Genomic DNA, 9923 nt, shown 5'->3' with positions numbered 1-9923 from the left:
CACACACACACACACATACACACTCTATCAGCCCCCATCCTCCAGCCATCCTGTACAACTCCCCTGCCAGCCCCCTCCAGAACAACAAAGCTGCATCTCCCTGCCTTCCTCTCATCATCATGTATATACAGTCATCACTTATCAGGCCCCACTGTCAACAAGCATATGGACGTCCCACTCTGGAGACAGAGAGGGAGAATGGAGGGGAGAGCGAGCGAGAGAGGAAGAGAAAGGAAATGCTGGGGTAGAGATGGAGATAAAGGGTGTAATGAAAGTGAGGAGAGAGGGAGGGGGGGGGTGAAGTAAGAAAGGAGATACAGAGAGGAGTGACTAAAGGGGGGGATGAGAGAGATGAAGAGTAGGAGGAGTGTATAAGAGAGAGAAAGGTGGGAGGAGAAAAGGAGGTCAGGTGCTTCAGATGAGGCGTGTGTGTGTGTGTCAGAGAGTGGATTAGCTGGGCAGGAGTGGAGGGCCCTGGCTGTTTCCTGATACGTCAGAAGCTGATGGAGAGACACAGTTCAATTTGTCCCACTTTCATAAAAGATAATTAAGCTGTCAGTCTGGACACACACACCACTTCATTAGAACTGAACAGGATCTGCTGGGGCCCCTACACAGGGTGGCTGGGGACACACACACCAGCGCTGCAAGCCATCTATACCGCCCCCCCCCCCCCCCCCCCCCCCAGCCCCCGCGAAACATATGTCAAAAATATACATGTAAAGTGAACAAGAGAGTTGGCTGTGGTGAGCTGTCAGGCAGACTGGCATCCACACAGAGAGTGACATGCTCCACTCTCACATGCTGGGGAGAACAGACAGCAGCCTGATAGGAAATAGAATCAACCTTGAATGACTTCTTTTCTACTCAAGTCAATTCTATTCTGCTGTAGATATGACTAAACCTAGACAAGCTGCGAGGAGAGGAGGGGGAGAAAAGGAATGGTGGGGAGAGGAGACGAGACGAGAGGAATGGCGTGGCTTGGAGAAGCGTAGAGTAGTGTAGTGGAGCAAACAGTCTTCATATGTTATATTACTTAGACCTCGGTCTGGCTAAAAGACACACACAGAGGTACTCAGGGAGAAGAAACAGGCCCAGTGGGCAGTGGGGTCACACCCAGACATGACTTCACTGCTGCCCCTTCAGGAGTTGAAACAGGAACTGACATGTCTCTGTCCACTCATTTAAATAGCATCTTCAAAGTTATCTAAACATCCCACCATACTGAACTCCAACCACACAGTCAGACAAAGGAAGACAGAAGGAGAGAAGGAAGCGAAGGGAATGTGAGAGAGAGAGAGAGAGAGAGAGAGAGAGAGAGGATGAGATGAGTAGGAAGAGTACAGAGAGACGAGGAAGAGGAGAGAGAATGCAGGAAAGGGGAAGGAGTACAGAGGGAAAGAGTGAAGAAAGAGAATTACAGAGAGGTCGTTACCATATTGTCATGTGATCACGCTCATTGGACCCCCATGGTTGTCTCTCCTCTCAAACGATGGATATAATTATATCTTTGAATGTTTGCTTTTAGTTTCTTCTCCGTCTCCCTCTCTATGCCCTCCCTCTCTCTCTCTCTCTCTCTCTCTCTCTCTCTCTCTCTCTCTCCCCCCCCCCCTCCCCTCTCTCTCTCTGTGGGAGCTGACTCTGTGATGTGTTCCTACTGGCTCCCATCCAGACCAGTCATTATGAAGATAATTTGCTTATTAAGTTCACTCTTGTTTTCTTCAAATAAAGTCATAATGAGATATTTAGCGGCACCTTGAAATATTATCTCCAGCAGTATAACACTTGAGTGTATGGAAGTAGGAGCTGCTTGTGTGGATGTCTTTATCGTTGTCAAGTTAATGAGGATTTCCATGAAGGGAGGTGTATGTGAGTGTGCATGTGTGTGTAGATATGTGTGTGTCTGTATGTATGTATTAATTTCACAGAGTTAATTCATTGTTGTAAACGGTTCTTTGTAGCTTATAGGAAAAAAAATTTGCTACTCTTTTTGCAATTTCTTTTTCTTTTTTTTTCTTCTTGTTACTTCTACTGTTTCTTTCCCTTGGGTACAGCTTTCCAGAACAGTGCTTAACCCACCTCTGGCTGCACTACTGCATAGCTGCAGTGTAGTATTATGGTCTGGTTGTCGGGGTGAGTACAGTACACCGTGGTAACCACGGAACTCTGTCTAATCAGCGCGGTCCCGCTCTGTGCCTTAATGAGGCCTGGATAGTAAAAGGTCCTGTTTATGGCAACTCATTATCTGGCCCATTGAACATAACTCCTCTCCACATGATAGAGTCCTGTGTCCTCTACACCTCACCCCTCACACACACACACACACATATGAACGCACTCATATACCTTGCACGTTGTGTGTGTGTGTGTGTGTCCTCTAAACGTCACACCCTCCTGCCTTACAGCCGCTCACATACCAGAAGTGGTTAGGTAATGGTAATTGTTATTGAGGCCTGAGTGTCCTGACGAAAGTTATTGGAATGTGTGTGTGTTGTGTGTGTGTGTGTGCGTGTGTGTGTGTGTGTGTGTGTGTGTGTGTGATAGAGAGAGGAGAGAGAGAGAGACTAAAATTGATCTAGGAAACAGTGATGAAGAGGAAGTGGGGGGGAGTGAAATACTAACATATTGTAGGATACTGTACAGGGTAGTTTACCACTGGACTGTGTTTAACTGCTAATATGGTTTATTTCACTTGTCTGTCAGGCCCAAAACAAAATCAGTTCAAGTGTTACTAAGCATGTATACTTGTATGTATGTCTGTGTTTGTGGTTCTGTATGTGTGTGTGTGTGTGTGTGTGTGTGTGTGTGTGTGTGTTATCACCGTCTGCCAAAGTAAAGTGTTTGCAGGCGGGAGAGGCAGGGGCGGTAAGCTCAAGGGCACATTTGTATAAAGCTAATGATAGGATGTAAATGGGCAAATTTCCTCTGCGAGAAGAGAGGCACACACACTAACACGCACACACACACACACTACTAACACTAGCCCACTCGCTAGCACACGCACACCTACACACACAGTGCGCTGCCGTGTTGATGGACTGCAGAATGTCATTACTGATCTAATACAATAAGGTGTGTGTCGATGGGGAGGGGACTAGCCCAGCAGATTAGCTTGATTACTTTATTATGCGCCCGGCGCCGCGCCGCGCTCGCCGGACAATCGCATTAGAGCCCCGGAGAGACGCCGGGGGCCACGCCGCGCCCCTCCGAAACACCTTAATTGATTCTTCACCAAATTAGTGGGGACAGGTGGACGGGGCTGTCGTCCCAGTGCTGGAAGGAGGGGCTGTAATCCGGCCGACGGGGGCCCGGGTCCACAGCGTGGGGGGGGGGGGTCCAGACGTGGGTCGGATATCGGTTTGTCATGTCGCGTGTCGATGTCTTCTGCATTGTGCACCCGTTGGCGTGAAATCTGTCATTTCTGTAGTTTGCACTGGCTTTGCATTGCGTCGACGTTAGGTCAGTATAAACTGTCCCTTGTTGCTATGTTTGTTATTTGTTGTTGAGAGGTGGGGGGCAGGAGAGGGGGGGGGGGCAGGAGATGAGGGGGGTGGTGGAGAGGGGGGTCAGAGGAGCGGGGAGGAGGGGGGTCAGTGGAAGGTCTTCCGTACTGTAGGAGACAGGTTGCTTTGCTGACTTTACTGTCTACAAGTGCTTACAGAACTTTTACAGTAAGTTGTTTTGGGGAGAGGGGATGATGGTGAGTGGAGGGAGAGGGTGATGGGGGGGGAGAGGGTGAGGGGAGGTACAGGACACGCAGGGGGGAGAGAGTTTGTCTTTGTCTCTCCAGGTCCGCCGAGAATTGTGGAATAGTGGAGGTTAATGAGGATGGTTGGGTGGATAAGTTTTTCTGCTTGGGCAGCTGTTTGGCTGTTTTCATGGCTCTTCAGTCCTCTGGACCAGTCTTCTAGAACTCTCCGGCGTGTCTCTCCACCTCCAGTCTTCTAGAACTGTTAGGTGTGACACTCTACTTCCAGTCTTCTAGAACTCTCTGGGGTGTGGCTCTACCCACATTTTCCCCACCTCATGACCAAGTCACATGTATGTAAATGTGAGAAGACACACGGAGGCAGTCTCCAGTGGCCAGTATTGGAGCGAGCCATCACTTGTCAGAGTGTGTGACGGTATTGTGTGTGACACCTCACCTTGACCGATGATCCTCACTGTGCTTTTACAGCCTGGCTGCAACCCTGCAGCCTCATAGCCTTGCACACACCCACACATACACAAACACACACGCACACTATGACCTTCCTGTACACCAAGGGACCGAAATTTGCAGCAATGCCTCTATCCGTCCCCCCCAACACTTCCTCTCTCGCTTTCTCTCTCTCTCTCTCTCTCTCTCTCTCTCTCTCTCTCTCTCTCTCTCTCTCTCTCTCTCTCTCTCTCTCTCTCTCTCTCTCTCTCTTTCTCTTATTTTCCTAGTCAATCCAATCTCTCCCTTACTCTCCTCAATCCAATCTCTCTCTCTCTCTCTCTCTCTCTCTCTCTCTCTCTCTCTCTCTCTCTCTGTCTCACTGTTTCTTTCTACCTCACACACACACGTACACACACACACACACTTCAGCGCTGTAGCAGCTTATCTGATCAGACTTTGTGCTGACCCCTGGCTTCCTCAGGATCCTCACATTTATTGGTGTGAACACAAGTCAAGATGTCACCCACTGGACACACACACACGTACAACAATAGAAGACAGGACCTCTACTCAGAGGTCAAAGGTGTGAGAGGAATGAAGAGAGAAGGAAAGGTTTGTGAATTTTAAAGACGTTTGGTAGCTATGCAGTTTGGCGTTAGTGCTCTCATTAAACACGGATCACAGTGAGTTGCGTGTATTTTTGTGAGTTGCGTGTGTTCATGCAAACACGTGCAATGCTGGCGATGTCCCGTTCAGGCCTGGTCGGATCCACGCATGCGTGTGTTTGCGTGTGCCTGCGTGAGTGTGTTTATGCATGCGTGTGCATGTCTGCATGTGTGTGTGTTTGCATGCGTGTGTTTGCGTGTGCCTGCGTGAGTGTGTTTATGCATGCGTGTGCATGTCTGCATGTGTGTGTGTTTGCATGCGTGTGTGTGTGTGTGTGTGTGTGCTAATGAGAGCGGGCAAAGCTGCTCTGCAGTGTCTCCTCCGCTCCCTGGGCAGGTCAGTGCGACAGATGTTCTCAACATATGTGGAGAATTAATTACCAGCTAGTAAACAGAGTCGGCCGAGCGCCGGGGTGTTTTGTCCAAATTCCTTTCGTTTGCGCCGTTATTAGGGGCATCATTTTTCTTGATCAGACCGCCCTCCTCAAGCTGAAAACATCTTTAATGGACAAGGGCCACGGGGTGCATGTGTGGGTGTGTGTGTGTGTTTGTTTTATTATTGTGTGTGTATGTTCATTCAGTTCATGCGAGCCCCATCATTTGGACGAGGTGATTGGCTGATTGTTGTGCATTGAGAGCCCCTTGATGATCTAATTGGTTGATTGAAGCCCGCCAGACGCTGCCAGCCCTCCTCCTCCCAGAGCCAGCTCCAGGACCAGGAGTGTTTTCACAGCCTTGGAAAAACTTGGCACAACCTTGGAACACACAGAGGCGTGTTTGGATTGACTAACACACACGCGCACACACGTACGCACACACGTACACATGGATCAGACGAGGCCTGAGAGAAAAGGGACATCAGAATGGAATGCAGCCTGCTTGGGTAGAGCCCAGGTGGAAGGAGAGGACTGGACACACACGCACACACACGCACACACACACACACACACACACACACTGCCAGGATAATGAAGTTGTTAGTTAAAGTGGTTCCACACTCCAGGGACGTGGCTTAAGCTGTATGTGATTGCTCAGGGACGGGATTGAGATTCACACACACACACTTATCATTACACACACACACTCAGACTATCATTACTTCATTACACTCATGGACTATTGATTTGCTGTCATCGTTTCGTCAGGTTGAGGCATTCCAGGGAATATCAGACGGTCCGCTGAGAAAATCCAAGCATTCCACCTCCACTCTCTTCCTCCTCCTCACCTCCCTTCCTCCTCTCCTCTGTAACTCCCAGCAGATCAACACTAAACTGGTGGGTCCAACAGCATTTCCAAAATCCCAGAATGTCTCCAACAACAACAACAACAACAGCAGCACCCAGACAGTAAGGAAGGGGATGCAGGATCAGGACAGAGGCATGTTGATGGATTCCCTCCTCCCTCTCCTCTTTCTCTCTCTCCTCTTATCCCTCCCTCCCCAAGTCTCCAACTTTCAACCCAATCAATCAGCCCCGACCTCCCCCTATCTCTCCCCCCCCCCCTCCCTCGCCCTCTCCCCCTGTCCAGGTTTCGGATCAGTGAATGTAAATCTATGACAAGGGTATCTATATATAATATTAATAGCCGCACTGGAACCTTCACAGTGTGGAGCGATCTCACACACAAACACACACACAAACACCCTCACACGCACACATGTTCAGTGCCAAATAAAGAGTGATCAGAGGCTGTGTTAGATGCTGTGTAGTGAGCCCCAGGATGGATGTCGCTTCTCACACACACACACACACACCTGACACACACCTAACACACACACACGGCCCCAGGATGGATGTAGCATCATTAGGTAGAGGAGCACGGCCATTCTCAGCAGAAACGGCCAAGCCTGAGGTAGACATCAATCTAGCACCGCACGCTCCCCCAGATACCGTCACACACACACACACACATACGGGAATATACAGGGACCTGCTATGCACATTGTACATATCACAAGGGTCCATAGCACCACACTCGCGCACACACACACACAGACCCTACAGGCCTTGTTCAGCATGTGTCTGTCTAGTCAACAACACACACACACACACTCACACTCTGTCTAATTTATTTACTGTTGGAAAGGCCCACCAAGGAGAAAGAGACAGGGAAGGAGAAAGAGGGTGTTGTCATCTCCTCATCCTGCCATCGTCCTCACCATCCCAAACACACTCTGGAGGGACACGCCGTTCTACTGGTGGGACCTCTCACACACACACTCATTGATACACACACTCATTGACACACACACACACACACTCCCAGTTACACGCACACACACATTTTCATGACACCACCTAAAACTTGCTCTGGAAGACAAAGAAAGATAGGACGTACACACACACACACACTTTGTTCTGTGGGGAGATAAGATCGGAGAGACTGCAGAAGTGGTGTGTAAAGGGTCTCCTTGCTGCTCATTGATCTGCTTGTTTGTTATGTTGATAGTAATAGAGGCAGAGCAAACTGTGACCATATTCAAATGAAAGAGAGGGAAGAGAGAGAGAGCGGGAGAGGGAATGGGAGAGACAGGGTGCTGAAAGAGAAACCCAGTGAGAGCAAGAGAGAGAGAGAGAACAGAGCAAAGTTCTTTCACTCCCATACAGCATATTGGTAATCAATGTGGATGCTGCAGCAATTGAACAACTGTCTACCTTTCAATTGCTCTCAGTTTAAGAAACAATTTGACAATAATGGCGTGAATAGAGAGAAAGGGAGAGAGAGAGAGGTGGAGCTGGAGTCGATAGGCAGAGCAATCTGAAGGACAATTTGGTTATCGGCAGGCAGGATGGTGAGCTGGCCAGACACTGGCCTTTGTCTCGGAGTCTGACTGGACTCAGCTGACAGCATTGTACACACTTCACTGATAAACAGCTGAGGAAGACAAGCATTGACTTACAGCGTTAGGAGGCAACACAGACTCACATACGCAGACGCTCACGCAACCACACACACACATTGTAAGGCATGTGCAGACTGAAACGGACACGGACACGCAAGATATTCGTTATTTTGGTGTGTGTCCACTTGGACAATTCTCAAACTGCAATTTAGGGTAATACTATATTTCAATTTACAATATCAAATTTTCTTGTACAATTAATATTTTATAACCAATATTTTACCAATTAAGATGGTAATACATAACATATTTTATTGTTATCTGGACAAATGTGATCATTCTTAGAAAGCTGACTTGCATTATATTAGTATTATGTCCATTAATTTGTATTCTACTTGAGACAATTAAGAATTAATGAACATCATTTTTATTTAGTTTTTATTTCTTTTAAATGATGCATTGGTTTGCTTTCACAGCCAGGTCTTTACGTCTTGAAGGCCGTCAAGTGTAACTGATTCAACCTTTACTGATACAGATTAATATAAAACATCCTATCAATACTATATACACACAGTATGATACATGCACACACAGGAAATATATAAATGTATGCAGTATATACATACTGTACTGTATATACACACACACACACACACACATAAATGTGTATACATTTGTTTTAAAATTGCTCTGATTAAAACTAAAACTCCCCAGTTGCTGACTACATAAGCAAAATTAATCAGATTTATTTAAACATTTTACTTGTAATTTAACTGTTGTCCAGATATACTATAAATGAAACTTCTGTAGCTGGTGGTAGAATATGTTTTTGAAAGCATGTATTTCGGCTTTTATGCAAGAGATTCTGGCATCGCTGTTACAATTACAATCTACATTGTAGAAAATGTTGGATAAAAAAGTGTAAACAAATGTGATTGAACCTCACATGTCTCTCTGTCTCTCTCTGTGTCCCTCTCTCTCTCTCTCTCTCTCTCTCTCTCTCTCTCTCTCTCTCTCTCTCTCTCTCTCTCTCTCTCTCTCTCCTCTCTATCCTGTTCCCCTGCTGCCATCTCTTGTCTTGTTCTGTACTTTGCTTCTCCCACACAGCCCGGCCCGTGAGCTCTTCCAAGGTGTGTGCACGTGTGTGCACGTGTGCTTGTGTGTTCACGCTCACTCCCTATCTACGTGCCTATTTCTGTCTGTCTTGTTTACGTGGGCTTCCGAGAGCACGCGTATATTGTCAGAGCGTGCACTTGTGTGTGTGTGTCTCTGAGTGGGTGCGTGTGTGTATGAACAGCAGTATCTGACTTGTTAGTCCACCACTGTCCAATTTGTTGAGGGTGTGTGTGGTTGATTAAGGCAGGGTCCCTCCTGCACTGCTCCCCTCCCATCAATCACATTGATAACTCCCAGAAAGCTACCCTATTGCCTGCGACCCGCATGGAGAGGGATATCAATTCCACTGTCGCGCCGCTGTCTCCTCATCCTAACATGGCGGGCAGTTTGAGAGGAGGTGCAGACCTCCAGGAAGGAGGTGAAGGGGAGAAAGGATGGAGAGGCTCTCGGCGAGTGAGAGGAGGGTGTAGAAGGGAGGGGTCCAGGTCTTCGTTTGAAGTTCTTCTCTGTTTTCCCTATTCCTCACTCGTAACTCTCCACGGTAAAGCTGGTTTTGTTGCTCGTGAGAGAGAGGGAGCGAGAGAGGGATGGGAAGGTGGGAAAATAAATAGAAAGAATGAAAAGAATGAATTCCTCTTTCTTCCCTGGTTGCCTCATCACCTGTTCATCCCTGAATACCCTTCCCTGTTCTGGACTCTATCACTTTCTCTCTTTCTCTTTCTTTCTTTCTTTCTTTCTTTCTTTCTTTCTCTCTCTCTCTCTCTCTCTCTCTCTCTCTCTCTCTCTCTCTCTCTCTCTCTCTCTCTCTCTCTCTCTCCCTATCCTCCCCATCTCTCTATTGTCTTTCTTCCTCCCTCCCTAACCCCTTCCTCCTCTGTCCGTCTCTTGCTCTCTCTCTCTCTCTCTTTCTCTCAGACAGATACTTCCTGACAGACGGCTGTATTTCAAAACCTCCAGGACAGGACAGGACCTGGAGGGGTGGGGGGCGCAGACACATGGCCGAGCCAGCCTCACTGCCCTCCCCCGCCCCCCCTCCACAGCTCAGATCGCGTTTGCCCCAGTCTTGTTAGCAATGTATACAGCAATCAGAGCAGCAGCAATCGATAGGTGTACAGCAGGTGTGGACTGGGGGCCAAGGTGAGGGTCAGGGTTAGCATGG

Source organism: Osmerus mordax, chromosome 22, assembly GCF_038355195.1.
Source record: "Osmerus mordax isolate fOsmMor3 chromosome 22, fOsmMor3.pri, whole genome shotgun sequence".
In the NCBI taxonomy this organism is placed as follows: Eukaryota; Metazoa; Chordata; class Actinopteri; order Osmeriformes; family Osmeridae; genus Osmerus; species Osmerus mordax.
Note: the sequence above shows the minus strand (reverse complement) of the source record.